The following is a 24,364-nucleotide window of genomic DNA, read 5'->3' as shown; positions in this document are numbered from 1 at the left end:
ACTCAACTTTTCCAGGGAATTTTCTCACTGTCTCCTGGACACCATCAAAGCTATTTTTGTTTATCTGCCTATTTGTTTGTTTGTCTTCTGAGTCCTCCTCAGGCCCACTGGTTATCAGGATGAAATTGGTGCTCAGAGATGACTGCTGATTGAGGGGTTAGCCTGAAGGATTTGATTGCTTGACTGATTTCAAATAACATGTCTAAATCCAGTTTAGCACAAATTCTCACAGAAACTTAGGAGAAAAGCCATTTTGTCATCTAGTCTAAGATATGTGAGAAATTTGTTAGGGCCTCTTGTCAGAATATTTTCAATGAGTATTTTATTATACAACAAATTTTATTTGGAGACCCCATTTCGGCTGCTTGCAGCTCTCAGTTGGCTTCTAATTTTAGCCCAAGCTGCGCCTCCACAAGCGTCTGCACGGATTTTACTTCCCATCTCTGGATAGCCCCCTCCTCAACCCAGCCATACTCATATTTTTTTCCAGAATGTAAAATATAGAAACAAGCATCTGTTTGGACAAAATCAGTTTTCACTTGTGAAAGAGGATGCTTTCAAAAATCACAGGCAACAAGAAAAATGTCAGAGAATGAAACCAACTGTTGGAGGGAAGAAGAATTCATCCTCCCTTCCAAACTGGATGAGTTGGGGAAGAGCCTGATTGAAGATGAAGTGGGCAGACTGAGTTCTGACTTCTGCTGGTCACCAGGTGTCACCATCTCTAGTTTGCCTTGAGACTTAGAACCCAGGAGGTTTGATCCCTCCACAGGAAAAGAGAGTGGAGGTCATGCTTTCTGCTTGGAACAGATATGCAGGATCAATCACTCAAAAAGGCCTCATCACAGGTGGTATTCTCAGGGTATCTTCTAAAAGAAAAATGATGCAGATCCCAACTTACAAACAGCAATGCTTTGAGAAGCTCCCGACTCAGTTGAATATGGTTGTATATAACTCACAGAAAGGATGTCATGTAATTATGTGCACCTTAAGTTCCGGAGTTCTGCCATCATTTTCATTGCACCTAACTCCTGGATGTGAACTTGCCTTGAAAGTACTAGAATTTAGCTCTGACATGTAGCTTGAGTTATCTTACCTACTGTTGGAAATTACTCAGATAAGATCTCCATTGCCTGGCAATTACACTCAATGAAATCTTATAGGATACCTCTTCATATATGCCAGTTCCAAGTGAGGCAAAGAAGATGCTGCCCACAATGGATAGCACCAGCCTGGAAGTATAAACAGGAAGTTTCACACACAGGCATAATGACTGGAAAAGAACAATGCACAGGGGACAATTGGAGCAGTAGCAAAGTATGTGCCAGTTTCTGAGACTCTAAATTCTGTATGTGCTTCTTCACACTCACCATAGCATCTATTCCAGCACTCTCCCATGGTAAAATCTCAATACATGTTGAACAAATAGTCACATTTTCAAAAGTCTAGGCACTTTCTGCCATAGCTGTTAATTATTCTACAAACTTTGAATTCACAAAACTAAACTCCAAATCTGAAGAGTGCTCTTGAAATGCCTCTGAATATTTTCAGCTTTGTTTTCACAAGTAGTTTTTACAGAAAAAGTATGCTGTTCCCCAGTGCTTCACCAAGTATAGAGCAGAAATTGAATGATGGGAACCATATAGTGGGCTATAAGAGTCTCTATTTCTCATGGTTACTGGAGTTATGTTTCAGTGACTTTGCCTGTGCTGAAGGCATATCCTTTCCCTACTAACTGTGTTTCTTCTGTAACCCAGCCAAATTCCCCCAAACATAAACTTGAGCAGGATTTTGAAACAATGGAGATGTTTCAAGTTCTGACCTGAATGAATGAACATGTGAATAGGGTCTCCAATGAACAGAGAGCAATGATTTATGAGACATAGCAGACCATGCTATGTAATCAGACATGTGCATGGAACATTATGGGATACATACATGACTGCTACATAAATGGAGGAAATTTCCTAAGAGACATGGAGTTCAGATTGAGCTCAGACACTGTAGTTAAAATTTATCTTGGTTTTTGTTCCTATTGCTGTGATACAATAGCCCAATAAAAGCAACTTAAGGGAGAAAGGGCTTATTTGGCTTACAATTCCAAGTTACAGTTGTTCATTGCAAGGAACTCACAGTCACAGACATTTGAAGCAGCAGGTCACATCCAAAGCCAAGATCAGAGAGGCATGAATTAATGCACACGTGCTAGCACCCTGAGTGTTCTCTCTCCTGCTCACTCAGACCAGAGGTCAGTCCTGGAAGTGGTACAGCCCACATTCAGGGTGTGTTTTTCCACTACAATTGATCCAATCACTAAAAACCCTCCCAGATATGCCCATAGGATGACCTAACTTTGACAGTACTTCACTGAGGCTCCCTTCCCAGATGATTCCCAATTGTGACAAGCTGACAATTAAAATTTGAAAAGGAGCAAGGAGCAGCTGATGGGAGGGTTTCAGAGGAGGACAGGGAAGGAGGAAATGACATAATTGTTTCATAATCTCAAAACAGTAAAAGATAATGAAAAAACAGCCATCACATAGTTGATGTGGGAAAGAGTGTTCGATAATACTGAAAATCAGAAGAACACTGAAAACAGCATGGGCAAAGGTCAGCAAAGCAGGGCAAATTTTTGAAAGGTGTCTCTTCAATCTGTGAGGAAAAGATATAACTCCAAAGAAAAATCTCCAGTATCTTGAGAATCTGTGCATCCTTCCATTCCTATTGTTTCTCAGCTTGTTCCCCAGTTATTGATCAGTGTGCCTTGAGCCAATAATGAACATTCTAACCCTCATGTATTTCCTTGCTTTTTCTCCTTCTATTCAAAACATACTAATTTCCACTTTACATTTATTTCCCCCAAAAGCCAATAAGAGTGCAATTGTGATCGTACTTGCATGGAAGGGTCTTTTTTTCTTCTGAACTTTGTTATCATTATTGCCTGTGTATTTATATATATTGTACTAAAATTTAATTATTGTTTCAGAGCCCACTCTAAATTGAAATTATAAGTATATCTCAAGGGCAGGGCAGTAATGACTTTTCACATTATTAAGACTTACATTACTATGCATTCTAAGTACTCAGTACTCTTGGTAATTAGTGAAAGGACAAGAGCAAAAACCACCATATGGGCAGGCATCTTTTCCAGGTCCTGTGCCCTCACTGATGATTTCTCTTCTGATGTTATTGCAAATCCTTCACTGGGCTTTCACCACCCCCCCACCCCCCACAATCATTTAAGATCTTATGTCTTTAGAATATTTATTTTCAAATAATAATTATTTACTCTGCTGAATGTAACTGAAGGCATAAGTCTTGGAGAAAAAAAATCTGTAGTAAATTTTGACTCATTACCTAGGACTTCTCATTGGGATTTTCAAAGCCAGCCATGTGGCCAAAAGACTATAGAGTTCTTGGGTATAAATACAGGCAGATATGAAATCTGAGAAAATGGACTAGTGCAAGAGAGTGTGCAATAACACAAAGAAGACAGTCTTGTCCTATAAAGTATTAGGTGGCTACAATATTGTCCCTTTGGGCATCTGAACCCCAGCTGAAGGCTGCTGCAGTTCATCAATCCTCCAGAGCAGACATACTCTTGCAGAGCACACGTCATGGCTCAGTTTCCTGTGGACTGGTTTTGGACATGAACCATCCCTTGGAATGCTGATCTCCTCTCACTCTTGAAAGGCTCCTGTGATCACAATCATGAGACTTGTGACTGTGGATGTGAATGAGCAGCAGAGCCTGGGGGCAGTGGAGTTCAACTAAGGAAATGAAGTTTGCAGCAAAGACTTGGAATCAGAACTTTTTTTTTTTTTTTTTTTTTTTTTTTTTTTTTTTTTTTTGCTGATGCATGTGGCTGTCTGTGGACACCAGTGTCCCATGCCAAGACAGCATTTAAATACCAAGATACGAGACATATCACTGCACAGGCGAGATGCCTGGCACCCACACTATCTCCAGATGGCTAGATGTGCAGAAATAGCCTTTGGGATCAAACTCAATGTGGTGAAGTCCAAACTTATGATCTGTCCCTCCAGGCTTCTCTGTAGAATAATTCCCCTCTGCTGCTTAGAGACACAGTTCACAGTCTGTTAGGGTGCAGCTGAAAACCAGAAACTGCCCTCCTTACCAACAACACAAACAAGGAATGAGCTCCTCCCACCTAGAGGCCCAGCAGTAAGCACTTGGAATATAGAGGAACATGCATGATCCACACCTTCCATTCTGGAACAGGATAGATGGAAGATAAGCTCAACGAAGCTTAAACATCTCAGTGACTCTGAATAGTAATGCCGTATAATTTATGTACTGTGAAAGCAATAAAGAATTCAAAACAAGAAGCTGTATCTTGAATTCTGCCGTGAAACATCCAAAAGACAAACATCACAGACATGAACACCAGAAGCTGTAGCTTAGCACTGGGACATGTGTGTGTGTGTGTGTGTGTGTGTGTGTGTGTGTGTGTGTGTATGTGTGTGCATGTGTGTGTGTGGGGGTATGTTCTGTTTTACAGTGTCTAGCATGATAACTATCAGTTCCATGTAGCATTATACAGCTAATATACATCTAGTGAGACCACAAAATTAAACTTTTTCTTTATTTAATATTGATAAATCCATTGTGTTTACTTAATATTAAATATTTTATTTAATAATAATTAATTATGTATATCTTTGACTTTATTATAAATATATATTTTACTTCTTGTTTGAGAATTTCATAATGCATAAAATGTATTTTGATCAAATCCACCCTCCACTCTATCCCTTCCAATGTCTCCTATACCTGCCTACCACCTTACATTCCCTACTTAATGTACTCTTTTTAAAATTAAGCCAATGAGCATCAGTCAGTGCTCTTAAGCACTGAGCCATCTCTCTCAACTCCAGGGAGGCTACCTAGTAAAGAGGACCCTAAGAAAGACACAGGGATAGCCCAGCGACAGAGAAATGGATGAGATCTACATGAGCAAACTGGATGTGAGAGGGGGTGAAGGCAGGCAAGGGTCAGGGAAAGAGAGCTTAGGGGAGCGGGAGGTCCCAGCTGGATCAGGAACAGGGTGGGAGTACAAGGAAAGAGATACCATAATAATTGAAGACCCCAGGGGAATAGGAAGAAGCAAAGTGCTAGAGAGGTCTCCAGAAATCCACAAAGATACCTCCACGATAGACTACTGGCAATGGTCGAGAGAAAGCCCGAGATGACCTACTCTGGTGATCAGATGGCCGAACACCTTAACTGTCATGATAGAACTCTCATCCAGTGACTGATGGAAGCAGATGCAGAGATCCACGGCCAAGCCCCAGGTAGAGCTCCAGAAGTCCAATCGGCGAGAGAGAGGAGAGATTATATGAGCAAGAAATATTGAGACCATGATTGGAAAAAGCACAGGGACAAATAGCCAAACTAGTGGAAACACATGAACAGTGAACCAATAGCTGAGGAGCCCCCATAGAACTGAATCAGGACCTCTGGATAAGTGAGATAGTTGATTAGCTTGAACTGTTAGGGAGGCACCCAGGCAGTGGGACCGGGACCTGTCTTTAGTGCATGAGCTGGCTTTTTGGAACCTAGGGCCTATGCTGAGACATTTTGCTCAGCCTTGGTGTAGGGAAGAGGGGACTGGACCTGCCTGGACTGAATCTACCAGGCTAAGCTGAATCCGCAGGGGAGACCTTGCCTTGGAGGAGGTGGGAATGGGGGGTGGATTGGGGGGTAAGGCTGGGGGGTGGGAGGAGGGAGGACAGGGGAATCCGTCACTGATATGTAAAATTAAATTAACTATATAAAAAAATTAAGCCATTGAATTTACTTAGTGCCACCATTATGTGCATTAGTACAGGACCATCCACTAGAGCATGGGCAATTTACAAGGGGCCCCATCCCTGAAGAATCTTGACTCCCCATCCTTCAGCAGTTATCTGCTGTTAATAGATCCTCATCAAGGGTGAAATTTCATGGGTTCCTCTCCTTGCATGCTAAAATTCTACCTCATATGATCTTGTGCAGGTCTTGTGCATACGTCCACCGTCACTGTGACTCCCTTGTTACATCAACCTGTCTGACTCACCTCATAACACCAACTGACCTTGAACCCAGCAACAGTACTCTTATCTTAGCCTCCAAGTACCTAGATTACGAGCATGCACCAACACATTCTTTATAGAATTGAACTAGACATGTGAGGGTGATATTCTGCAATTCACTGAGTACAGTCCTTGGACATCTAACACTGATTTGATTAAAACTCAGGCCCTAGACATGAATTCAAGATGGTACCTGATTTAGAGGCTGTGTCAATTTCTAGCTAAATGAGTTCTTGATATCCCATACTGATTCTAATATGAGATAAGAACATGTTCTCACTATTCTTGATAAACGCATTCACTATTAATGAATATGGTGATGTCAGAAAAAGAGAAATAGAAAATAGGAAGGACAGAGAGAGAGCGAGAGAACACTGAACTCTGCTCAAATTTAAAGGCTTCTGGACTTCAAGCTTTATTTGGAAAAGCTTTTCTTCAATCTAATTATTATATGCACAACACTTTCCACATGTGAACATAGGTAAACAAGTGAACACATTAACACAGAAGAATGGGGACACCTTCTACTGACTGAAACAAATAGATGAATGGACACACCTTCTACATCTTATTACAAATATCTTTATTATGAATTATCTCATAGATGAATGGGTACACTCGCTATCTACTGTTACAAATAACTCTATTGTTTAAGCAGAGCAGGAATTCCTGATCAGAATTCTGTTGTGTGAGCAGAAGTGTGTCCAACTTGACAGCTCTGAGTCAGGCCGGTTCTAGCATAGAATCTGACGCATTGTTCTATCCAGACTTCCTGAATAAATACTTACTTAGGTCTGTTCTTGCTTCTATTACTTAACTACTTATAAAAAGGGATTTTTTTTCTCCAAACTTTGTTAGTTAAATTATCACTTTTAACCTGACCTGAAGTTTTTCAGACTTTGTGATATCTGCCTACACATAATAAGATATTTCTGGAAAGACATGGGTCCTTACATGAAATTTATTTTATGTTTCTTATGTACCTAGACTGAGGGCAATTTCAGACATATTTTAGTGTGTCTGCACTATTCTCATACCCTGTCACTTGAGGTCAGAAGTGAATTTTTGACTTGTTTTGTCGTAACACTCAAAGATTTTGAGCTACATTTGAGGAACTTATCTGCAGAAGTTAGAGAAACACCTGCCCTGTGGAATGCAGATTTTGGGGGAGGGTAAGCAACCTGGGGTTCACATTTCTCTTTTTGGTGAATTAGAAAGTATTTTTTTCCTTACCCATCTTCCATCTTTCTATAACTTCTCTGTTACCAATGTCTCAAATCTATTATGTAAAGTCAAAATATAATACTGAAAGAGTGCATTAAAAGAAAAAAAAGGATCCTCCTGCATTCCCATTACTGTGGCATGAACTCACATTGATATATTTGATCTTTCCCTGAGGAATGGGTGTGGGAATTAATCCATACACTGGCACATGGACTTCTTGTTTATGCCAAACATGTCAGCTGAGATGGGCTTGCTAATTTATTTATGGGGACATATGTCAATGTCATTCTGAGAAAATGGTTCCAGAACACACATACTAAAAATAAAATAAAATAAAATCCTGTCTGCTCTAAGGACAGAGTGTAGGTTGATACAAGTGCTTGACAGGCTTTGGGGAGGTTAGGAAATCCAAGTAGCCTTGATTCACCATTTGATTCTTGTTTCACCCCTTGATTCTTGCCCCCAAAATCATGTCCTAAATGAACTTCAAATGGATGCCAATTGTGAAAAATCCAGTTCCTCTAGGAAGCATCTCCTAATCTGCTCTCATAGTGTCCCCCAGTAGTACCTCCTAGATCAGCTGCAAAATAAGAATATCGTCCCTAAAAACTACCAGGTCATAGTGGAGGGGAGAGTTGTAAAACACGGAGGATGGAGGTAATAAAGTCACACCATTTCTAGAAATTTCTATGGATATAAAAATGAAATATCTGCACTATAGAAGGTACATAGTCCCATATCTGAAGTCAAAGTTTCATACATTGGCCAATATGAAAGTTCCATTACAAAACTGTCCACAGTAACATAATTTCTGCACGTATGCTCTATACTGGACACCCATTTCCCACAGGTGTCTGAGATTCCTTTGCTTAAATCTCAGATCCAGAGCTGCTCACACTCAGTAGGACAACACAGTGTGCCCACCCTAAGACTGTTTCTTGCCTTCGGGTCTCTTTTTCAACAGAGTCATTGTCTTGCAAGATATCATTGTGTATCTGAGGCATATTTATATCTTTGATATCTACCTGCCTAGCTGACTTTCCCAGAATGCTGTCTTCAACTTGTCAACTTCCTGAACCTTCCAGCCTACACTCTTAAGGCCAAGTCTTCAGCCCCATTTCCTCCTGTTCTACCTGAGGCTGTTGATGTCCACTCCTTATCATGATGACTCTGGTCCTTCCTTGAACAACAAAGTGACATGAAAGCTGAGCTCTAAGGCTGAGCCAGCCATTAAGATCAAGATCTTTATTGACAGTCTGTGGACCAAGGTTCTTGCAGCAAGAAGGTAGAAGTATGCTGGCACTGGAAACAGTGGTACAAAAGCAGAATCCTATCTGTAATTGTCAGCTGGGTGACCTTTGGTAAAAAAAAAAATTAGGCTCTGTGAGCTTCAGTTTTCCTGTCTATAATTGGATGATACTAATATCCCATTTGACAGCTCTTGGGAGAATTAAATGTTTAGAAGTGTCCAGGACAAGACTTGGCACATAGTAGGCAATCAATATGCAGAGGATTCTTTTCTTCCTTTCTTAAAATAACTGAGCCTGAACCCAAGGTGAAGGTTAAGGGTAGCTGGTATCTATTTACCCTCTTATGTTATGTTATGAGCTCCACTTTCCCCTCATTTCTATAATCACTGTCTTGTTTATCTGTATAGTAACCACAGCTGTGATCAGTTTGCTGTGGGACTTATTTAATTCCTTTGGGATATTTTTCTTTTCAGGGAGACTAAGTGGATCTCCCTTACTCCTTTTCCTCATAGTTATCTCTGTTAACTTCCATAGACACTTATTTAATTGCTACTGGACATAAGAAAATATCAAATATGTTCAGCAACACCTGGCTTTAACTGTCATCAAAGGACTCTGGTCCCTGCATCTGTTGGGTTTTCAGCCTGAGTTCTACTCACTAATAAACAGTACAGGTCGAATTCAAGCTCTAAATTAAATTGAGCTTTGCATTTTAATGAAAGAAAAGCCTATCAGATTTATATGATAATCATGTGGTCACCTTTACCACACCTGTAAAGCTTTCTACTTACACTATTTTAAAGAGCATCTGTTTCACAGGGGAGGAGACATATAAGTTCTGCTTCATTGATTAATATTTATTTCCTCCATCTTCCTTATCTCTGGCACTACTACAATCAGCAAATGTAGATTTGGGTTGTTTTCTTCAGTGCACAGGTTAAATGAAAATCAGGGTCCAGTCAATGCCACATTTAATAAAACATAGCAGATAAAGCACAAGTAGTATCAACCATCTAGCATGTGTATATAAACACTCTACAACAAACTGGACACTGTTCTGTCATCTTGGGGTTGTTAGTTCATATGATGTGTAAAGTATCTTGCTATTTAGAAAACTGAAGATTAGTAGGGATAACAAGTACCTCTGAATTTATGAAAATGGGTCTTTTAATCAACTGCACATTATATTCCTGACATCGGATTCCTTCCAAGTTGGTGTAAATCCAGAGCAGACAAGGTCAAGATCCTGTTTTGATGTTATTTGCTACCATGTGTTTTTTGCAGATATTTTGAGTAAAAGGATATGTAGAGGAGTCTCAAGATACCAAATGGACACAAAGGTAGCAACAACAAGTAACAAAACATACCTCCAGAAAGAAACTCAATTTTCACGGCTCCAAGAAATGACCCTGCATGCTAAACCTGGTCTCCTTTGTATTTATTCAAATGTAATAGGTTCAAATAGTTTGCATTCGTATGTGTACAGAAGTTCTCTTCCATTTGGTGTGTTTCCTTTGGTTTAAGGGAAAGAGATACATTATTTCCAAACTGCTGTATCCTGACCAATCTCTTTGAAAAGCTTTCAGGATCCCAATCTAACTCTTTTATAGCTCAAGTGGATGCCCAGGCAAAGCACCACCAGTCTGTCTGGTTCATGAAGCACTGTCTGCATATACAGCGTTGGTCTTAATCCTTTAGAAGAGACAGATGGCATGTTTCCCATGACCTTTACATAGCTTTTTGTAGGTGTAAGAAGACAGGATAATGCACATACACCACAAAGCAGGAGCCATGCAAAGGCAAAATGAACAGCTAGAGTGAATACCTCAAAGAAATACTGAAGAAATTCTGATTCTTGTTCTTCTGTTACTTTCAGTGTAAAAGTTACAAATAAGGAGAGATGTTGAAGTTACCTACTAGCACCTGGAATCCTCCAATAAATTGGTATCAATTCTGAACTTTTCACATTGTTGTTTAGTTTCTGATATCTTCTTTTCTCTTTTTCTTCTTGCAGACATTCTTCACTATGATAGTTAGCTTTCTCAAGCCGATACGACCTTGAATCCTCCTGGGAAGAGTGTTGTAATGAGGGATGGTCTATATTTGGTTGACCTGTGTACATGTCTGTGGGAGACTGACTTAGCTAAGTCAATTGATATGTGGAGAACCAGTCCACTATGGGCAGCTTTATGCCCTAGGCAGGGAGTCCTGAACACAGGATCCTGTGCAGCCAGCCAGTCATTTAACTTACTGTCCCTAGAAGGAGCATGAGTGTGATCCTTGTTCTTTTGAAGTTCCTCCACCTCCTCACAGTGCCCATGCTCTCCCTGTTCTCTCACTGAAAATCCCCCCTTTTCTGCCCTTTTTCCAGTGCCATAGAGGTAGGGAGTGGAGAGAAAAGAGAGACAAAAAACATCAAGAATGCTTGACTTACAAAAGCACATGCCACATAAGCCTGACTACTAGAATTCATTTCCTAGAGCCTATATGGTGAAGGAGAAAACCAACTTTGCTATAGTTGTCCTCTAACATTTATGCTTACAGCACCATAGCAACCAACGTGCTTACACACACACACACACACACACACACACACACATACACACACCACATGCATGCACACTCGTACACTAATACATTCTGAAAAAGAAGTACAAGAGGAAGGGAGGGAGAGAGAAAAAAGTTATGGACCCTCTTTTCAATCCAAATACACACAGGATCTACTCACATGTCTCTCCTTTCTGGCTGTATCTGAGTGTAACTGTCATTTTCATGTGCTTTTGTGTTTAAACTAATCATCAATCTTCCTTGTCACAATGAATGTGCACATGGACATGGTGCAGTGGTGTCTTCAATACGCAACCTATTCTTTTTCCTCCTGTGGCTGTTTGTTAAGCACAGTCACACACCTGGTTCTGTCTACACATGTGGCAGCCATTCCCTCTGCAGCTTGAGGGGAGAGACACATTGTATCTTCATTTTCTCAATCAGATGTTCAGTTAGCCAGTTCAGTCCTCTATCATAGGGTGAGGTAATTTGGATAAACTATATGAAAATCAGTCTCATAATGATGTTTTTCAAATATATTAGATTCATAATCATTGTTGCCATACATAGGAAATACCATATTTTTTAATCAGATACCTTGGAATTTTCATGGATGTATAGTTTAAAATATATTTTTATATTGAGCACTAAAAGATTATATAGAATAATACATTTGAATAAATTTTATAAAAATAAAAGTACATCAAAAATTTATCACCCATTTTCTGTTTCCTTGTTTCTTTCTGAAGACATTTTTGCTGAAAGTTATAATATCATAGCGAGACCAGTAAACTTTTAAAGCAGTTAAACCTAATAAAACCGTGGTGAAGAACAGCTGGCCAAGGTGACTTTTCCAAACTGGAAAGTTATGAAGAAAATGTAATGAAATTTTATGATGAAGACCGCCCTAACTCTGGCCTCCCTCAGCTTCCATGTTTGAGTGACCACAATCTCATACAGAAGGAAACCAGCTCTATTTGAACTTGTGAGGACCAAGGAGAAAGGTAACTCAACATCTCAGTCATGGGCTGCCAAGATTTTGAAATATTATTAGACTTCGGGTCATAAATCTGAAGGTAAAAATGAATCAATCAATTCAATCTTTATGTGCAAATCACTCTGCTAAAACCAACAAAAAATATCTTGATCTTTGTACACTAGGACAAATGATTGAGAGCTAATACAATTGGAAGTAGGCATAATAAAAATACTGCCTTATGTTTTTGCAGCACTTTATAATTTGCAAAGGACTTTCATACATGTTACTCTATTACCCTCACAGCAATTTGTAGAGGAGATATTATTCCCGTGACAGATGGGAGAGGTTAATCTTTTCCTCAAAGTCACATAACTTTGGTTACATGGAAGATGGTAGTCCAACTTTTATTATCAGGGAAGCATGATATTTTAACCAACTCAGTACATTTCTACATTTTAATCACTTTAATGGCAAACAGAATGTCTCTAGAGCTTCTGATACTACAGTCCAAGAGAGAAAACGATCTGTCCAGGCTGCTTGGTTAAGGGTGGTTTGGAGAAGCCACAGAGATTATGAAATTTACTCCAGGAGTGAGCAAAAGTCAAACATCTTAAGTGAGGAGTGCAAAGGTATTCAAGATGTAAGGAACTCAGAAAAAAAAAAGAAGAAAGAAAGAAAGCAAAGGAGAAACCATATTGAATACTCAAGTGATGTTTAATGGGCTTCCTGGCCCATGGAGGCTAACTCACACATGGCCCTTGACCACGAACCTCTTGAAAACACACGAATTTTTACAAGCATAAGCGAAGTCAGCCACAAAGGACCAAAGTGAGTTGGTGACATTGCCAATAAGGGCACAATACTAGATGTTTCTGGTGGAGATGTGGCGCCTCATGGGCAGAAAGGAAATTAATAATCAGAATGTAGACACTCATTAGTTTGTAGGGGAAAAAGTGTAATGAAACCTGGGGCTCTCAACATGCCAAGGCAGTGCGAGGCTGCAGGGCTTGGCACCTGCCTGTCTTGATGCACACAGACAGCCACACTAACAAACCAGAGGAGAGACTGGCCGCACTGGCCCTAATGGAAGTAGCAGCACCAGTGTGTGACTGAAAAGGTCTGGCAACAATTCCTCCTACAGTTGATGGTTTGATCCTTTTTGAATTAGTGAGGTTGTAACAAGGAGCCTGCATGTAAAAGCTGCCAAGTTCTGTCTTTAAATCCTCTACGATATTCGTTTGTATGCTCTTCCACACTAAAGAAAAATGTGGCTACTTCAAAGAGTGTCTGTAGTGGGGTTCCTTCCAAGGAGGACAATGTTGTTATGTCTTGAGTAACTATGACGGAGACCAGCAGCAACTGGAAGGTGAGAAAACCCCGCGGAACTATCTAATTGGGTTGAAATTTAACTGAAGAATGTAGTCATATTGGCCATTCACTTTAAATTTTGTTTATTGTCAAAAGACAAGAGCACATCACATGCCCATCATTTACCAGCTCAGCTCAGCATTGGTACATGGCTCCTGGTTGGGCCTGGTGGCACTCATACAAATTTGGTCTCAGAGGACTCATTTTCAAGAGAGAGGATCTTCTAGAGTGTGAGTTGGAGGCAATAATGGAAATAATGTGCAGGACCAAAAAAGAGTTTGTCTTAGAATGTTACTACATGCTCTAAAGTACTCCAAGCTATCAATCTGACCCCTTTCTCATTGACAGAGCCTGTTCCATTTACTTATGTCTTTTTCTCACATTTGGAGACATTGTATATTATCAATAGTTATTTTTGATTGGTTGACTGGTTCCTCAAGACAGTCAATAGAGGTGGACAGATACAAAACATCCATCTATGTTAGAGAAAGAAAATGAGATGCCAGGAGACAAAGGAATTTGAAAATGTATTTAGAGACTACCCCTGCCCCAGTTCAGAGGACCTGACACTAGCCTTGTTACCATGACTGAAGTCCTCTGCCTGATTCTCTTCTCTGATCGTATACCTAAAAGCTGATTACAGGAGGCTATTTTTAAACTATCATCATATGTGAAGACATTTAAAGAAGTCATAAGTTTGAAAGAGGTGATGGGAAGTATGTGGAAGCATTTAGAGGGAGGAAAGGGAAGGGTGAAGTGTAACTCTATTATAATATCAAAGAATATTTTTTAAAAAGGTATTCAGGAATCATTGATAAAAACAATTAGGGTCAGAAATAAGACAAGTGTACTAAGACCACACAGGTAGCACACAGGGATGAGAACTATGAGGCACAGTGATGTGACCTTGGTCCTGATGCTACTGCCTTCTTCCTCATCAGGAAAAGGTAACAGAACAGGGTGGCTTTCATGCATGTTCTGTGAAAGCTGATGAGGGAAACCCAGTGGTGTTTGCCCACCAGGACACATGCTCCAGAATGGTCAGCATAGCTGTGCTCGATTCCTGAATGACAGCTTCCATTTGGAACAAGCTGTGGAGGCATGGAGTGCTTTCAAAGAAATCAAATCAAATCAGAGCAGCATTTGACTCCTTAAGGAAGTATTCCTCAAGATACCAGCTAATGTGGCTGTCATGTAGAGATGTGTGGCATGTGGGCAGCCATCCATTCAAGCCACTGGCTACCAACAGCTGACTCTAGGAGTGGTATTTGAATCTATCCTGAGGGGGGCAGAGCCCACAGACAGCTGGGCCATCTGTTCCCATAATACCACATTACTCTCAACACTCAGTAATGAAGGCTCCTGAGTAATCTTTCATCAGAATGACTTCATGGCATTAAAAATGTATTTCCATACATAGCTTGTTTAAATATTTAACCCTCTTCGGCTTTGAGAGATTGATTTGGAGCTGCGGTGTTTATATGGGCAGGAAACATTGATTTTCATATGCATGCATGCATTAATTCTCGAAGACTTGGGCACACACCAAAGGTTTTGATAAATGGATCTTTAAATCTCGGACTTTAATGGAGAATATTGGTTTGCCGCCCAGATTCCATCCCTCTGCCAGTATTTAAATATTTTCAATTCTTTTTTTTTTTTTTTTTTGAGACAGGGTTTCCCTGTGTAGTTTTGGTGCCTGTCCTGGATCTCACTCTGTAGACCAGGCTGGCCTTAAACACACTGAGATCCTCCTGGCTCTGCCTCCTGAGTGCTGGGATTAAAGGCGTGTGCCACTGCTGCTCAGCAGTATTTTTAATTCTTATTTCCCGATGGTGAGGAGAAGTCAGTGGAAAACTTATTAGGAAAAAGTGTTTTGGGTTGAATTTGTTTATAGGACACAGAGAGAAGAGGGTGAAGAGGAGGGACGAGAGCCAGCTACACACATATAGAGAGACCTGTGAATTAGCTTTGTTGACTTGCGGTGGGAGCTGTATGGGAGTAGAGCTGTTTAGATTCTATTATATACAGCTTTCTTTCTGATATTGTGCCAATAAACTCTGAAGAGCGCAGTGTATATTCAGCACATGCAGGTCTAGAAGCAGGAAATCCATGTTAGTTTCTGTACATTGTAACTTCACTTAAACTCATTTCAGCGTTCAGGCTTGCCTTACTTCTCCCTTGTCCTTTCACTCTATGAAAGCTTTCATGCTGGGATCTCTATTAACTCGGAATGCCATGTTTGTAAATTGAAATATATTGTACTAGATTTGTAGCCAGATGTCCTTATAATCAACTGGCTAAATAATCTCTAATAACATACATGTGGTAACGTCTCCTATTCAATATTGCCATTTTATCTCCACCATCATAGTGTGATCAGCACTGGATGTGTGGGAAAAGACTCAGAGAGTTTAATAAACTTTTCTAAGAACAAATATCTAGTGGGGGTCAGTGAGCCAGGACTATGACTTTGGATCCTTGAATTTTTCTACACTGACAGTTACACTAGACCATTCTCTACGATGTAAACCCATAAACTAATTAGCACACATGGGTCAAGGTCTATTGATACTGCATTGAATGTTAGACAAGGCATTGGCACTTGGAATGCAGTGATAAATATACAGTTTCTTCCCAAGAAACCAGAGAAAGACAACTGGGACAAGGGAATTTCAAAGCATGAGTGTCCATCTAACCATAGAGTGAGTGCAATGGCCTGAGATAATTTGCAGTGATAAACACAGCAACTACTGTTAAGATAACTCCAGTCCTGACTCTTTCATCTAGTCACCAAGAACATCAAATCTGATGACCTAAAGCATTCACATACAAACAGAAGTTTCTTCCTGTGCATCTAAAATAGTAACAGCTCTGCAGTATTTGGGGGAAGATTGAGAAGATGGCTGTTCATCACTCCCTCTGCTTTGTGGTTGACCTCAAAGAGTAATAAGTGAATCAGACCATGGGGTTCTTCCAGAAAGAGGAACGATGGGTTTCTAAGGTTTATCTCAGAGTTGCATACACACTTAAAAAATAAGTTGTGCTTGTGAAAGTCCCTTGCTACAAAACACCAACGTTAGTTTTGAATATTTTTTTCTGTTTCTTCTAGCAATACCCGCGTGGTGCTACACATATGTGACTACTGTGTATCTTTGGGGACTTTAGGCAATAGTCTTATAGCCGTTTGTATCTTGTCTTATATGAAAAATAATGAGTCATTTTATTAGTGAGAAGAATAATCTTTAACTAACATACTAATTACATACATATTTCTCACTACATTCTTGCATTCCTTTTTACTAGTAAAAAGGATTTATAGCAGTATTCTACTTTTCTTTTCTTCTCTCTCTTGCTCTATCTAACAAACTGCAATTATACACTTTTTTTAAAGTGTTCTAAGCTCCATTCTTTATTTTTCCCTTATTTCGTGGTGACTTCACCACACTATCCTTGTATCTTCTTGCTGGCATTGGGACTAGATGCTCTCTAATGCATTTCTACTATGCTATAAGTGATACTCTCAGATGTGGTCAAGTACTGCTTTATTCTTTCCTAGATATTATATCCTAATTGTTCCTGTCTAGGTGGCTGTATATTACTGGAACAGACGTAATGTACCTGAGCAGGCCTGGCCTTCCTTTGTTCTCCTGTCCACCTAGTAGTTTGTCTGGCTACTTATTCTAGGTTGAAAGTAATGTTTACTGAGAATTTTGAAGGCATCGATTTTGCCACTCATTTTTGCTGTTTTGAAAATAGGATCTATACAATTAAATTGTCATTGATGACTTATAATTTCATCAACTTTCTTGATTCTGAAACATGATGACAGTTTTCCTCAAGTTGTACATTTAAGTTTCCATTAAACAGTACCTCAGAACAACTGTCTTCCACAGAGACTTCCATGTCTTTAAACAAACTTTGAAAAAATATGGTATCATGTATAATATACCATTTCTAGTATGTGCTCTAGTCTCTATGTCAGATCTTCAAGTCTCAAAGCATTATGTATATAATTCAGAAGTGTTATGTACAATTTATGGCACTTGTATATTCCCCTTTATTGAAAATATTTTTTCTCACTTAATATATCCTGATTATAGTTTCCCCTTCCTCTACTCCTCCCAGATCTTCCCCACATGCCCTCCCATTTGGATTCACCCCATAATGTCTCTTAATGGAAAACAAACAGGCATTTAAGTGTTTATAATAAAGTAACACTTGGAATTGGACAAAACAAACAAATAGAAGAAAAGAATCTAAGAAAGGGTACAAGAAACAGATGTAGACACAAAGAAATGCTCCTTTGCACACTGAAGAATCCCATGAAAACATTAAAGTGGAAGCCATGATATGTATGCAAAGGAATTTTAGGGTAAAAAATCGCAATAAGGCTGGGTGGTGGTAGCGCATGCCTTTAATCCCAGCACTTGGGAGGCAGAGGCAGGTGGATCTTTGTGAGTTCAAGGCCAGCCTGGGCTACAGAGTGAGTTTCAGGAAAGGCACAAAGCTATACAGAGAAACCCTGTCTCGAAAAACAAACCAAAAAAATCACAATAAAATGAAATATAATAAGATACAACAAATAAGATATAATAAAACAAAAATAAGATAAAATTAAAACAAGAAATTAAAAGCCTTGATACAACATAAGAGCCTCCAACGTTGCCATTGAGTTTGTTGATGTGGGCAATTTACCGCTGGGCATAAGGCTTACCCTTAAGAAGAGTTTGTTTCCTCAGTGAGACCCCCTTGGAAAAAACTAAACATTCAATTGCAAATGGTTATCAATTGGAGATTGCTTCTGGGTTAGGGATGGGAGCCATGTGTCCACGTCTTTCCGTTCTAGGATCTCAAACAGTACAGGCCCTGTGCACACTATCATCTTTAACAGTTCAGATGTGCACCAATTATGTTAATTTAGGGAGCCTTGTTTTCTTAGGGTCCTCCATCCCCTCTGGCTCTTATATTCTTTCTGTCTTTTTTTTTTTTTTCAACCACAGAGTTTCCTGAACCTTGAGGAGAGGGATTTGGTGGAGATACCCTATTTGGGTCTGAGCATTCCTAGTTCTCCTACTTTCCACACAATGTCTGGCTGTGGTTCTCTGTATTTTTTTCCCATGTGCTGCAGGAAGAAACATCTCTGATGATGGCTGAGCAAGGAACTGATCTTTAAGTATAGCAAAAGGAAATTAGTAGACATTTTATTGCTATTATTTTTTTAAGAACAGTATTATTTGGTTTTACCATATAGGTCCCTGAGCTATCTAGTCTCAGGTTCTGGGCCACCCAAGTAGTTTCAAATATAGGTTCCATCTTGTGGACCGGGCCTTCAGTCAATCACATATTTTTAGTTTACTCACACAAAATTTGTAGCACTATTGCATTAGGATATTTTGCAGGCATGGTATGTTACACCATAGTAGGTTTGTGGTTGTGGTAGTGTTTACATTTCTCCTTTGGTAGCATGCAGAGTAATTGAAGACACAGACATAAATCCACATGACAATTGACACCTGAATTTTGACAAAATAACTAGATACATACACTGGACAAAAGACTGTATCTATAACAAATGGACGGTTGCATATATAAGACTCCAAATAGACCCATATATATCACCTGGCACAAAACTCAACTCAAATAGAATAAAAAAACCTTAACATAAAAGAGGATACAGTAAACCTTATTGAAGAGAAAGTGGGGAATAGCCTTGAACTTATTTGTACAGGAAAGAACTTTTCTAAACAGAACACTGTTAGCTCAGACACTAAGATCAACAACTAATAAATGGGACTCGTGAAACTGAAAGTCTTCGGTACAGCAAAGGACACTATCATAGTGTCAGTAGCAGCAGCCTACAGAATGGGAAAAGCTTTTTTTTGCCAGCTATTCACTATCTAAAATATGTTAAAAAAATTAAATAAAATAGATATATTAAGAAAACAAATAACACAATTTAAAAATGCAGTAGAGATCTAAACAGAGAATTCTCAAAAGAGGAAACCCAAATAACTGAGAAACACTTAAAGAAATGTTCAGCATTCTAGTCATTAAGGAATTGCAATCAAAACTGATTTGAGATTTCACCCTATACCCATCACAATGGCTAAGATCTATAAAACAAGTGACAGCTCATGCTGTCAAATACTTGGAGCAAAGGGAACTCTCATCCATTGCCTGAGCACTGCAAACTCATACAGCCACTATGGAAAGCATTTTGGCAGTTCCTTGGGAGATAGGGAATCAATTTACCTCAAGATCTAGCTAAGGGACTTATGGACACATACCCAAAGGATGCTTCATCCTACCAGAGAGACACTTGCTTAAATATGTTCATTGCTGCTCTCTTTGTAATAGCCAGAAACTGGAAACAACTTTCATGCCCATCAAAAGAAGAATGGATAAAGAAAATGTGATACATTTGCATAATTGAATAATGTTCAGCTTTTAAAAAATGAAACTATGAAACAGGTAAATTGATGGAACTAGGGAAAAAAAAACATCCTGAATGCAGTAAACCAGACGCAGAAACACAAAAACTACATATATTCACTTATCTGTGGCTATTAGCTGTTCCATCAATGATAACCATGCTGCAATCTACAGAATCATAGAGGTTATGTACAGAGTAAGTGACGACCGATGGTGGGGGGGGGGGCAGATAAGTCTCTGTAAGAAGGAAAATAGAATAGTCATGGATTGGTGGGAGACTGGAATGAGCAGATCAACTGGGGAGAAGAGGGAACAGAGAGAGGTAATATGGGAGGGAAAATAAAAATTACAGTCCATTTGAGGAGTAGTATGGAAACCCAATACAGTAGAAGATCCTTCATATAAATATATGTATATATATGTATATATACGCATATATACACACACACACACACACACACACACACACACACACATATATATATATATATAAAGGTTAGGTAAATGAATCACCAGATAATTTGTGAGACAGAGCCCCAGCTGACCATCTCTTGTCACAAAATGAAATTTCCAGTATCAGGATTGGTTTACATCTAAAAGAATTGTTAGACAAAGGGGTCTCATGGAAACCCTCAAAAAACCCAGTCTGTAGCCAAGACTACATGTTGTTCTCCATAATCTGAGGGCAAGGCTCCATTGTTGAAGATGATGCTTACACAACTCATCGAACGTGGAGAAGTTAATCTGGTGCCCACATATGTTGTTCATCCCTATGGAAACTTACAATTTTAAGCTATACTGTTATGTAATATTTGATTTTGTTGTGTCTTCCAAATTTATCTTATAGTTAAAAACAAATATTCTAATTTTAAGTAAGAACTTTTCTTCATAGAATAGTATCTTTTTAATAGCATTGTTTTTGTTTTATTTCAGTAGATTGCCACAAGCCTATTAGAGGATAACAGTGATAAGGATTCCTTTTTATCTGTTAGCTGTATCACCTGACTGACCAAGAAAATACAGTCACTTCCTTTAAGTCTCTCTAAAATTGCCAGAGAAACTTAGATCACCACTCTCATTTATTTGTTTGACATGTTAAATGCGACAGTGCAAAATGAGAGTTTTCTAATAGAAATGAGAATAAACTTTGAATATGAATATGCTTTGCTAAAATATATGAAATAATTAATGAAATATTTTAAAGATAATTGAAATTAAAACATTACTGCTTCTAAGAGGTGAAGATTTGAAATAATATGCCAAAATAAGTAAAACTAAAATCTGTTTCTGTGTGTGAGGGCAGCCCATGCTCATCGGGATATTGTGTGCTGGCCTCCCTTGCTCTAGAAAGAAGCAGAAAACATTACACTAATTATTTCTAAGTTACCTTGAAGCCAGTTCCTGAGAAGACAACACAGCCTGCTGTTGGCTTTACTTGCATGCAGAGATCATGGCTTTGACTTCAGCATAGGACAAGAAAATGCAACAGTTGACTATGTGAAGGTTAAAATCATGTTAAATGCAACCATAAAAACTCATGGATTGAGGAAGATAAGGGAGCTGGTAGAATCTTAAATTAAAAAAAAATAGCAGGGAGGGGGTAGGTAACAAGTATGTTATGGCAATTTGGGCATGGATTATAATAATTAGAATGCAAATTAAGCTTATATGAAATTGTCAAAGAATAAACAATAAAAGTTTATACATATGTACATATGTATAAGTATCATGTTAAAATAGTCAAGGAAATAAAAATCAACATAACAAACTGCAGATGAGGTAATGTTTTATAAAAAGTATAAAACATGAAACTGTGATCATGATTTCCAAAAAGAAAAAAGAATTACATATAAAACACCTATATAAGACATTATAAAACAAATTAAAGATAAAACAAAGGATACTTACTCGCAGATACATCTTTTAAAAAATATCTAAAAGGAATAAAATGCTATTTTTATGATAAATTGTAAGTTATACAATGCCAAAGAAAATACTGGTGATTAAGAAATGTGGTCCTGAAGTAGTCGCCCCTAGGAATCTAGTGAGAGGTGTGCAAACTGGAACCAAGAGACATTGACTGACCTTTGTCTGTAATTACAGAACATGAGAGTGAAATAAATAGAAGAAAGGTTACATTTTGGGTGATACAATGGATCCCACTTTTCTACAGTTAAGGAGAAATCACAAATTAAAAGTTTGCTCTATGTATGAGGAGAATTTTCCCATTACAGTGAAATGTTAAAGCATTCAGATTAAGTAGCAAACCTTCCAAGCTCCTAGAGGAAAGGACACCAAAGCTAAATAGGAAGTACAGTGAAACTAGATATCAGGCACTTTGGGACCAACAAGAATGCAGAGGAAAATAGAAAATGATTTCCCAGAAAGTTTTGTGGTAACTCAATCTCAACAAAAATACACAGTGTAATAGAGAATATATCGTATGTCAGCATAAACATTTACAAGTACTTTTAACTAGAATATTCTACTCTACAGAGATTGATATTGAAATAAAATATATAGGATGTATTTTAGCAGGAAGAAAATTTTAGTCCAAAAAGAAAAAAGAGTCAAAAGAACAAAAACAAAACTTTAATCACTCCACTGATAGTTTTGATTAGTCGTTGATTATAAAATAATCTTTATGGTTAATTCATCAGTATTAGTAAAAATCAATTGGAAGATGCTTATAGGTTGGCTCTTTGGCTCCCAGAAGACTTTATTTCAGGGTAACGAGATTAATGGGAGCTTGCCACCACAGAATGCTCAAATGTGTGTTCTCATTTGAGGGAACCTGCTTCTTGACTTACAAGGACACTGGAATATAAGACTTGAAAAGACACTCTCAAAATCTGCCATCTTCAGAGTTAAGGAAGTCAGATAACCTCCATCTGCTTGGTCCACAGTGGTAAATGAAACTTAACCCAGATGCAGTTGTACAGCATAATGGCTACAAGAAAACAGATGGAAAACAGGCCAAGTACTTCTTCAAAAGTCTTCCCCTTCACCTTCTGGTCAGCTTGTTTAACTTTTTTCTCAGTCTTCCTATCGAAGATCATGATCTCCTCATTGTAATGAATAAAACAAAATGTCTAAGGAACAGATACTGTCACCACACTCTCCATTTGCTGTTCCCAATGCTGAAAAATTCTATCAGTGTCTGATATCACTCTTCACGTGGACCTAAATCTGAAGACTGTTTGCTCCTCAGTGCAGCTTTGCTATGAGCCTTCATGTTGACCTTGTGACCTTTGCTTCACATCCTTATTTGCTAGTCTGAGGCTCATAGCATCTTTGTGCACAACCCTTAGTGTACAACTGATAACATTCATCATTACACCACCGATGCCCATTTCCAGAACACTCCATTCAGTTTGTTCTGTTAAATCACTACCATTGATAATCCATCAACCACTTAACAGGTGTCCTGCAGTGGCCTTGCCTGTTGTAATGATCAAGCTCCTTTGTGTCAACAGACAGTCTCCTTATACAGAAAGTAACTATATTTGTTTAAAAACAAGTCTAGTATCTACAATTCATCTTACTTTTTAATCTCTATTTTCAACTTTCAAGGAAGAATTCCTCACAGTCACATCAGACTCATTGGCTTCTTATCTCTGTTTCCAGGACGCTCTTTCTATTTTTAGAATATTAATTCACTTAGGAAGTCTTACTGGAGTAACACTATTCCTGGAGATGGTAAGACCACATGAGTCAGCTGGTATATTCTATCTTGAAGGAGATGAATACTTACCTAAAGTATCAGAAAGGCTTTTGTAAAATTCTACCAGTATAGTAGCAGGTCCCAAGAAGGTAAGACCCATGTAGAACTTGAAAATAGATTTTGTTATTCTTCCTATAGTGATGGTATCAATAAGGAAACAGAGAAGGAGGCAGGTGACTACATTCTGAGGAAGTCAGGCAAAGCCTATATGGAAAGCCATAGGTCCCCATTGCATGCCCATTGGTACTCAGATAAGAGACACTAATTCAAGTACTGACAATTTCAGATTCTTCTTCATTTTCAAACCATATGCCACTTTCCCCTGAACCTCTTATTAATATGAAACTGCTGAAAAATATCTCCTCTTTGCTAGAGTGAATTATTCCAATTTATTAGTGGGTTTAGGAGAATAGCTCAGTGGATAAAACACTTGCCTTGTAATCCCAAAGACCTAAGTTCAAGCCTCCAAATACACATTAAAACACTGAGCATGATGGCTTATACTTTTAATGCTGGTACTGGGGAAGTAAAGAGAGTGGATATTTGAGCTCTGTTGGCCAGCCAGCCTAGTGAGTCCACTTAGTGAACTTTTAGCCAATGACAGACCCTGTCTCAAAGGAAGTATATGGCTTTCTTCAGAATTTCACTCAATATGGTCCCCTGGTACCTCCTATGTCCTCCTGTGTACACACACATAAAAATGCATACAGACACAGATACAAAAGATGTATACATTGTTCCC

The sequence above is a fragment of the Peromyscus eremicus genome, chromosome 19, assembly GCF_949786415.1.
Source record: "Peromyscus eremicus chromosome 19, PerEre_H2_v1, whole genome shotgun sequence".
Classification (NCBI taxonomy): Eukaryota; Metazoa; Chordata; class Mammalia; order Rodentia; family Cricetidae; genus Peromyscus; species Peromyscus eremicus.
This window is presented reverse-complemented; position numbering follows the sequence as displayed.